Below are 9,393 nucleotides of genomic sequence, written 5' to 3' on the forward strand. Positions count from 1 at the left end.
TGTTTGGCATAATTTTTGCTATTTTTAGACCAGCACAACCCTAATTTTCCAGTTTTTGCACCACATTGTTTATTTAGTAAACCCATTTGCAGTACTTTGTGGACTCATGGGTGTTCCGGTCTAGAAAAGAGGTGTGTTAAGTCGCATTGTTGGCACATTGCTATTTTGTAGAACTGAAATAGACTGTTCAATAGACCAGCTGAAAGCTGCTCTAAATTCCAGCACAGACGCCTTAAAAGCGTACACATTGCCTAATACACGCAGGATGTAGAGCAATACACAAGTATCTTTACAGATGAAAAAATAATTAAAAGATTAAAATATTACAAAAAATATTATTTTCTACATTAATATAAAAACCACCACCTTCATGCCTTCTTCATCTCGAGGGGCTTTTTCAGTTTATTCATGACAATCTGCATCTGTATAATGTTATTATTATTAGCAGTATAATTTATTATATGCATATTTATATTTGTTTTAATAAAAACAAGTTTAGATTTGTCCACCTGTGGGGTTTGGGACCATATGGGGCATAAGAAAAGGACGTGTGTTTGGATATAAATCAGTTTTTTGACCACACATCATTATCATTGTTCATTTATTTGTTTGCTGGAAATTAGAATTGAATTTAGAAATAGTTTTGAAACTACACTTTGCGCTTAATAAACTAAATTAAATATGTCGGCTAAAGGATGTGTTCAGTGGAGTGAGCTTCCACCGTTTCCTTACTCCACCAAAGTAAAGGAGCAAAGTAAAGAGTAAAAGTAAAGAGAAAATAAAGAGGCTGAATGGAGGAGGTTTGTTCTTTATCTTCACGCTGCAGATGCTCTGTTTAACCGTTTTCTCTGCAGTGAAGTTTTTTTCCATTTACAAAGTCCGCCATGTAAATAGCGAATGTGCCATGACATGATGCAACTGACTCTTAAAGGGAATAGGAGATGAGACTCTGATTGTTAGATCATGCACCGGGGCGCAGAGCATATTTTTCCATCTTTAAAATAGCAAAAGTAGATTCGGACACACCCTTAATGTTTTTGTGCCATGCACTTTAGACTTTGCGCCTAGATCATTCAATAGAGCCCCTGACCAAATCCACGTTTTCTATTTTAAGGACGAAAAAAATACGCCCTGGCGCACAGTCTAACAATGTTGTGCTTATTCACTTAATGAGTTCTGGGTGTGTTTTGAGCATAATTTGCATTAAACCAATCAGAGTCTCATCTCACATTCCCTTTAAGAGTCAGTTGTGTCGCGCCATGGCGCATTTACATGGTGGACTTTGTGAGTGGAAAAACTGAACGCTTCACTGGCGAGAAAACAGAGCATCTGCAGCACGAGGATAAAGAATGAGCCTCCTCCATTCGGCCTCTTTACTTTCTTTTTACTTTACGCCTTTACTTTGGTGGAGTCAGGAAACAGTGGAAACTCACTCCACTGAAGACATCCATTAGCCGACATATTTAATTTAGGTTTGTTAAGCACAAAGATTTGTTTTAAAACTATTTCTAAATTCAGTTCTAATTTCCAGCAAACGAATAAATGAACAATAATAACAAGTGTGGTTAAAAAACTGAGTTAAATCCAAACACACATCCTGTTCTATGCTTTAACATACTTCCTTTTCAGACCGGCACACCCATGAGTCCACAAAGTGGCGTAAATTGATTTGCTATTTAAACAATGTGGCGCAAAACGTGAAAATTAGCAACAAATTGCGCCATACACGTCTTTGTCAACATTAAAGAATTTTCACTTCAGCTGAATTATGATGGTGGGTTTACACCAAACGTGAAATGAAGCATTTTCATGAGTAAATTACTTACAAAAAGCAAATATAGGAAAATTATTGCGCTGCATGCTGCAAACATGCAAAATTTGCTTCAATCATGTCTACTGGGCTAGTTAAAATTATTTACTTGAGCAAAAAACATTCCAAAAGTAAACTAGATGGTGTACCATGGTGCTCAGCGTTTTACCCAAGAAATTATTAAACTACTTATTTAAAATGAGCTGAATCAACACAATTTTTGAGTTTTTTATGGGACAACTTAATTATTTTATGTTCAATCCACTTACATTTGTTAAAAAACCTATTAGGTTAACTTAATCAACTTGTGGGTGTTTCCCAGCGATGGGTTGCGGCTAGAAAGGCATCCTCTGTGTAAAACATGTGCTAGATAAGTTGGCAGTTCATTCCGCTGTGGCGACCCCAGATTAATAAAGGGACTAAGCCAAAAAGAAAATAAATGAATGAATGATAATCGACTTGTGTTGGGACAACATGAAGCAATTGTTTGGAACCCAGCATTTTTTAAAAGAGTTAGCATGAACCCAGCATTTCAACTTGATTGTTAGACGTGATTTTGGTGATTTCCGTAAATTCGTAGCAAATGCATCACACATTCCCTCTCATAATTCACAACTATTTGCATGTAACTTCCTTACGCAATTATATTTATTCCGCATTTTGCAGAACCCAGCGTAAAAACCCTGATGTAAAACACTGTTTGCATTGAATTGTACATATCTGATTTACATGTGTTTCTTCCTGTTTGTCAGGAGGCTGCAGATGTGTGTTGTTCTTGTTGTTGGTTATCATGGGGATCATTTGTGCTCTTCTGCTGCTCTTCATCACACTGCAGCACATCAGCATCACAGCAGAGAGAGACCTGTTAAAGAACACAGTTGAAGAGCTCAATCACACTATCAGCAGCTTACACCACAACAACACTGATCTGGAGACCACAGTCAGATTATTGAGTGCTGAACTGATGAAGGCTTATTCTAAACAAGGTCAGTGCTAATCTGATTCTGTTAGTTTCTTAATACTTTGTAAACAAGTGTATTTTTTAAAAAGTGTATGAAAATGTGTGTTGATTAGTTTGGTTTTTCACCGCGGCGATGAGCTGGTCTGACAGCAGGCAGTTCTGCAGGGATCATGGAGCTGATCTGGTCATTATTAACAATGAAGTGAAGCAGGTGAGTTTGATTTTGTTTGTGTGAGTGTTTGTTATTGAATGAGGAATCACACTTTTTCCTCTTTTTATTTACACACAGAGATTCGTATCTTCATTAGTCAATGAGAGAGCATGGATTGGTCTGAATGATATCATGATCGAGGGCACCATGAAGTGGGTGGATAATTCACCACTAATTCAAGGGTAAGTCATAAAACACACAGAAACTGCAATTATTTGCTATTGTAGTCATTGTGTTTACTAGACGTTAAGTCTTGAGGCCTTAAAGGGTTAGTTCTGCCAAAAATGAAATTTAAGAAATGATCAACATCTTACATCATATGACATTCAAATCCAATATATATATATAAAAATTTACCAGCAGTCCCGAGAAGCCTCTCTCGCTTTGGTGATAGCTCGTCTTATAAATTATATATATATATATATATATATATTAGTGGTGGGCCGTTATCGGCGTTAATGTGTTGCGTTAACGCGAGACTTGTCGAGTGATAAAAAAATATCGCCGTTAATCTATTCTCAAAGTTGGGTTGGGAGCTGGGTCTATTCTACGAAAGATATGATGACTTTTACCTTGATATTTAAGTGCGGATGTATACCTGGCCGAATTGCACTGTAGTCTAGAACATGTCTTCTAACCTGTGTGTATTCCTACTGTAAAAATTACCACATCAAACATGACGTATTAACATAGATGCAGCTCACTAGAGTGAATCTGATTAACGTTAGCTCCACCTCTAACCATCAGGCACCTGTAGAGTTTATGCGTTACAGTAAAACATATACAAATAAAATGGACCAGATGCTTTTAAAATGAATGACGGTGAATGAAAGTCAAACCGGTGAGCCGTCTGACAAAAAAGTGCCTTTCTGAATCAAATCAGCAGGATGCCCTTTTGGATCTTTTACTTACTTAGAAGACACTACTGACTATGCTTACATGGACATCAGTAATCTAGTTATTTTGCCTTATCAGACAATAATATAATTAAGGTGTTTACGTGAAGTGCTTTCATGTAAGAGTTTCCTGTAATTTTGGGAGACTTTAGCTGCAGAAACAGGAGATGAGCCCCTGGTCTAATGCACCACCTGGCTCGAGAAACCCGTTCTCAAAGACTTATTATTTGGGTAGCACACAGATTCTGAATGCCTTCGGCAGAATTCAAATGAGCCATTTTAATCTCGATTAATTCCGAGATTAATCTAGATTTATATATATATATATATATATATATATATATATATATATATATATATATATATATATATATATATATATATGTAACAGAGTTAAAATAATGGTTAAATTCTTGGTTCAACTGGGAACACTCACCATTGGTTTTTGCATTACCTGCAATCGTGTCCATCACATCTACATAATTTATCAGCAGTCCCGAGAAGCCTCTCTGATGGTAAACTGCTTTGGTGATCGCTCGTCTTATAAATTATTATTTAACATAGGCATTTATGAACTTTGAAACTCTGTTTATTTCACTTTAATACACTAATATCACCAGAGCTGCAAACAAACTAAATCTATGGTGCTGTGTTTGTCTCAGGTATGTATAATTACTTTGTGATGTTCTGTGTTAGCAGTAGCACATATGCTACATATTGCACATGCTGAATTATGTGTTTTGTTGTTTTTGAGTAGTATTTATCCTGCTCTGTCATTCCTTTTCCAAAAAAATGCTAATTATTGGTCACTTGAGTTTACTGTGGTGTTGAAATAATGTGATTTTGATCAGAAATGAAATGAGGCAGTTTTATTTTCATGTATGTTTTATTTACATTTATAACCAATATACATCACAATGTATAAGATAAGAGAACATGTAGTTCACCAGCAGTCCCAAGACGCCTCTCTGCTGACACTAATATCATCAGAGCTGCAAACGAACTAAATCTATGGTGTTGTGTTTGTCTCAGGACAATAAAAGGAGCTTGAGTGACCCATTCTTCAGCATCCCAGCACCTACACAGTCACACACACATATATATATATATATATATATATATACATATATATATATATATATATATATATATATATATATATATATATATATATATATATATATATATATATATATATATATATATATATATATATATATATATATATATATATATATATATATACACTGGCGATCAAAATTAGAGAACAATTTATAAATAATTGAACAATTCTGAAATAACGTCATCTTCACTGCTCAACAGTTGAAGGAGTTTTTGTCCCGTCTATACCATGCTACCAGAACACTTTTTCCACAAAAAAAACTAAGGCATTTCGACAAAAAACATTATTTTGCAGAAAACACACTGATCAAAATTAGAGAACAACAATGACTGTAGCATGGAAAAAGATTACAGCAATTTTTTCTGAAGGTTACAACAGTCAGCAATTAGTAGGAAGTGTACAGGCCTCTGCTCTGAATGACTTCAGCACATCTGCGGCCACAGGACAGCACTAGTCTCTCACACTGCTCTGGTGTGATTTTGGTCCACTCTTCTTCCAGTCTCTTCCACAGTTCAGTGACTGTAGTGGGTTTCTTGGCCATAACTTTGTCGCCAAGGATTTTCCAGAGGTTTTCTATTGGGTTGAGTTCAGGACTCTGGGCAGGCCATGTCATTATTTCAATGTTTTCAGTTTCAAGGAATTGCTTTACCCATTTTGCTGTGTTACATGGAGCATTGTCCTGCATGAATACTGCGGGCTGATTGGGTGATGAACGCAGGGAAGGAACCATATGTTGTTGAAGAAGGTTCTGATAAACATTTGCATTCACTCTGCCATGTAGCTGTATAAGAGGCCCAACTCCTGCTGCAGAAAACAAACCCAAACCATGACACTCCCTCCTCCACTTTTTACTGACTTCTTTACACACTTTGGGTTCAGTCTTTCTCCAGTTTTTCGCCGAACATAATGTTTCCCATCGGACCCAAATAAATTAAACTTGCTTTCATCACTGAAGTGAACTTTGGACCAGTTCTCCTCTGTCCACACAACATGCTCCTCAGCAAAGCTTAGTCTAGCCTTTTGATTCTTCCTGCTAATGAGAGGTTTGGTCACTGCAGAGTGGGCTTTCAGTCCAAATGCTCTTAAACGTCGAGACACTGTATGACGAGATAGATCTTTACCCTGTTCAGCGCTGAACTGGTGAGCAATTCCAGCTGCAGTGTGGAAACGATTGGCCATTGAGATCCTCTGCAGTATCCTGTCCTCTTTTGTATTTGTCTTCCGTGGACGACCAGCCTTCTTGGGGGACTTGAATGAGTTTGTGATGATGTAAAGATTCAATATTCTTGAAATAACAGATTTGGATCGACCAGCTTGTCTTGCTATGGCTGATAGGGTCATCCCTTTGGCTCTCATCTGGACAACCTGCTGCCGGAGGCTTTCAGTCACTTTAGAATGGCCCACCATCTTGCAGAGTCAGTGAAACTGAAAGTTAGGCTGCCAGGTAAATAGGGGTTGACAGATAATCGGGGAAATTAGCACCAGGTGCCAGATTAACATCAATAACTGGGAGGTATCTGAAAGTGTTCTCTAATTTTGATCAGTGTGTTTTCTGCAAAATAATGTTTTTTGTTGAAATGCCTTAGTTTTTTTGTGGAAAAAGTGTTCTGGTAGCATGGTATAGACGGGACAAAAACTCCTTCAACTGTTGAGCAGTGAAGATGACGTTATTTCAGAATTGTTCAATTATTTATAAATTGTTCTCTAATTTTGATCGCCAGTGTATATATATAGGAATGTCCCTGAATCTGGATTTACATAGTCAAATCTTAATTTGCAAGTCCAAAGACATGCAGTACAGGCGAATTGGGTACGCTAAATTGTCCAGAGTGTATGTGTGTGAATGAGTGTGTATGAATGTTTCCCAGTGATGGGTTGCGGCTGGAAGGGCATCCGCTGCGTAAAACATATGCTGGATAAGTTGCCGGTTCATTCTGCTGTGGCGACCCTAGATTAATAAAGGGGCTAAGCCGAAAAGAAAATGAATGCATGAATAAATCATAGTCTTATGAGTTATTTTGTTGAATGACGTTATATGATGACACAAGCTGGCACTACTCGAGTCTTACTATTTTTGTATTATTTTTTACAATTTCAAAGTACCTTCACACTTTATAAATTAAAAATAAATTTTAATAAAAAGTAAATTAATTAACTAATTAATCAATTAATTAATTATTTAATTAATTCATTTATAATTAGTTATCACAGGCATTCTGAAAGATTTAAATCCCTGCCGCCTGTAGATGCTCCTCTGTCGGTTAGATTATGGAAAGTAAAACTCTCTCAGGGGTAGTTGGGCTTATTCGCGTACATTAAAATACATATTATAGACTTTCTTATTTTCACATTTTTTACAGCATTATTACAATAAACTAAAATTAATAGTTTATTAATAGGTAGTTTTATGTGAAATCAGACTCAAATAATACTCGACTGAGAGATAGGCTGAGTACGACTGAGTAAAAAACGGGCTGAGTATCATTTTTGAGTGAACTAACCCTATAAAATATCCGAGAAGGACTTTGTCCATTTGAAAAGAGTTCTTCCCTCATTAAAGTGATTAAATGTGTTTACACTGTTGTTTGATTCAGCTCTAAAACATGTTTACAGCTACTGGTTCAGCGGTGAGCCAAATGATTTAAATGGAAATGAAGACTGTATTGAACTGTTGCCCACACGACCCGTCCTGAATAACTGGAATGATATGCCGTGCTCACAGTTGTCAAAAGGGATTTGTGAAAAATAGGGTTCATCTCATCTTTTAATGTCATTGTGTTACTCTTGTATTGTTTAAATACTTTATAATAGAGTTTCCTGTCTTTAAAACAGTTTGCCGGTTATATGCTTTCATGGTATCATGTTTATGTTGTATACATTTTCTGTAAAATCCCACATCAAATTCAGATGAAAATCGAATTATTGAGCTGTCATTGTTTTTTTCTATGCTGTTATGAAACTGGCACCCTTTTTACAGTCTGATTTATTATTCTGTTTTGTACTATGTGAGACTGCTTTTGAGTTGAATTGCTTATTATCATCATCATAATAAAGGTTTTATTGTGTTGCACTTGATGGATGTCTATGAGAGTTTTCCTCCAGCCAGCAGGAGGGAGTAGAGAGCAGCTTTATCTGACTGAAGGAAACAGAGAGGAAGACAAATTCAAAATCAAGTGTACTTGTTTCTGTCATTTAGCACATGCTCACGTTAATATGTGCTAAACTCTAAATAGGAAACTTTGAAAATATATATATTCTTCTGTTTGGACAGTCATTGTGTGATATGCATGCATCAACATTCGTGAAAGGCTTTACAGAAATTAAAATGTCCTCACTGTTTACTCACACTTTCTAACCTGACATAGTAACAATCTAACTAAATAATATTAAATTAAAATAGTTTTTCTGTCATATCATTAGTGTAGCCAGCAGCTGTATGTATTTTGTCACTGCCGAGTTCAGACTGCATGATTTTCAAAGTGTCCCAGATGTTTTCACACTGCATGACTATTGGGGCAAGCGTTTTGTCGATGCTTTGTTTACACTGCAAGATGGCTTGGCAACAAGGGGTTTCACACTGCGTGACGTTCAAATAGGAAATTTCAAATTAATAGGAATCGCCGACAACTTTGTCTCGATCCACAAATTATATCTCACAACCAAACACGCATGAGAAGTGACGGAAACAAAGCACGCACGCAACACAACACCTGAGTAAACTGAAGTAGCCTATATTATAGGATGTACTACAATTTGTTGATTTATATTACAGCATAATATAAACACATCAGACACGGGTGCTCCTGCCAAATTTCCACTAGTTTCTCCTCCATTTCTTGGCCGATGTTATTTTCAATCAGAACACATTTCACACGGCATGATTTGAATCGCCGACAGCTCCAGATATTTATCATGCCAAATATCTCACGGTTGCCGGTGGCTCATCGGCGATTCTCTCAGATGGCGTTATTGATAGTTCACACTGTGCGATTGTTACTCACGTGAACGAGCACCGATTTGCCTGTGATTTTAGGCATTTGTCAATGATTTCTCAAAACCTGTCGGCAAGTTAAAATCGGGGCTAATGTTGTGCAGTTTGTACTCGGCATAATGCAGCAGGGGAAAAAAACTAAATGCTAGACATCATGTCCTTTAAATGTGTTAGTTGAGTGTACTTAAGATTCCCTGAACTGCCTTGAAATGCACTATTTTGCTCATTGTGTGAGCATTTAAACTGAAATGTAAACTTGGCAGGACATTCAAAGCACCTCACCCTTAAAAAAGGCAATAGCTTATCATTTAGCTCATAGTTCGGAGTGGTTGAAATGAAGAACATCTGAAAAATTAAAGCCACTGTAAATAATAACAAGGCAATGTCCATCTCTCTGCTTC

At 36.6% G+C, this 9,393-nt stretch overlaps 1 long non-coding RNA gene across 1 annotated transcript; it reads left to right on the forward strand.

Annotated features, from left to right (window-relative positions):
• The first annotated feature begins 2,906 nt into the window (after positions 1–2,906).
• On the forward strand, positions 2,907–7,999 carry LOC130230678 (uncharacterized). Its single transcript, XR_008837974.1, has 3 exons — positions 2,907–2,982; positions 3,061–3,164; positions 7,615–7,999. It is a non-coding gene; the product is annotated as an uncharacterized LOC130230678 (long non-coding RNA).
• The last annotated feature ends 1,394 nt before the right edge of the window (positions 8,000–9,393 follow it).

This window comes from Danio aesculapii, chromosome 1 (genome assembly GCF_903798145.1).
Source record: "Danio aesculapii chromosome 1, fDanAes4.1, whole genome shotgun sequence".
Lineage (NCBI taxonomy): Eukaryota > Metazoa > Chordata > Actinopteri > Cypriniformes > Danionidae > Danio > Danio aesculapii.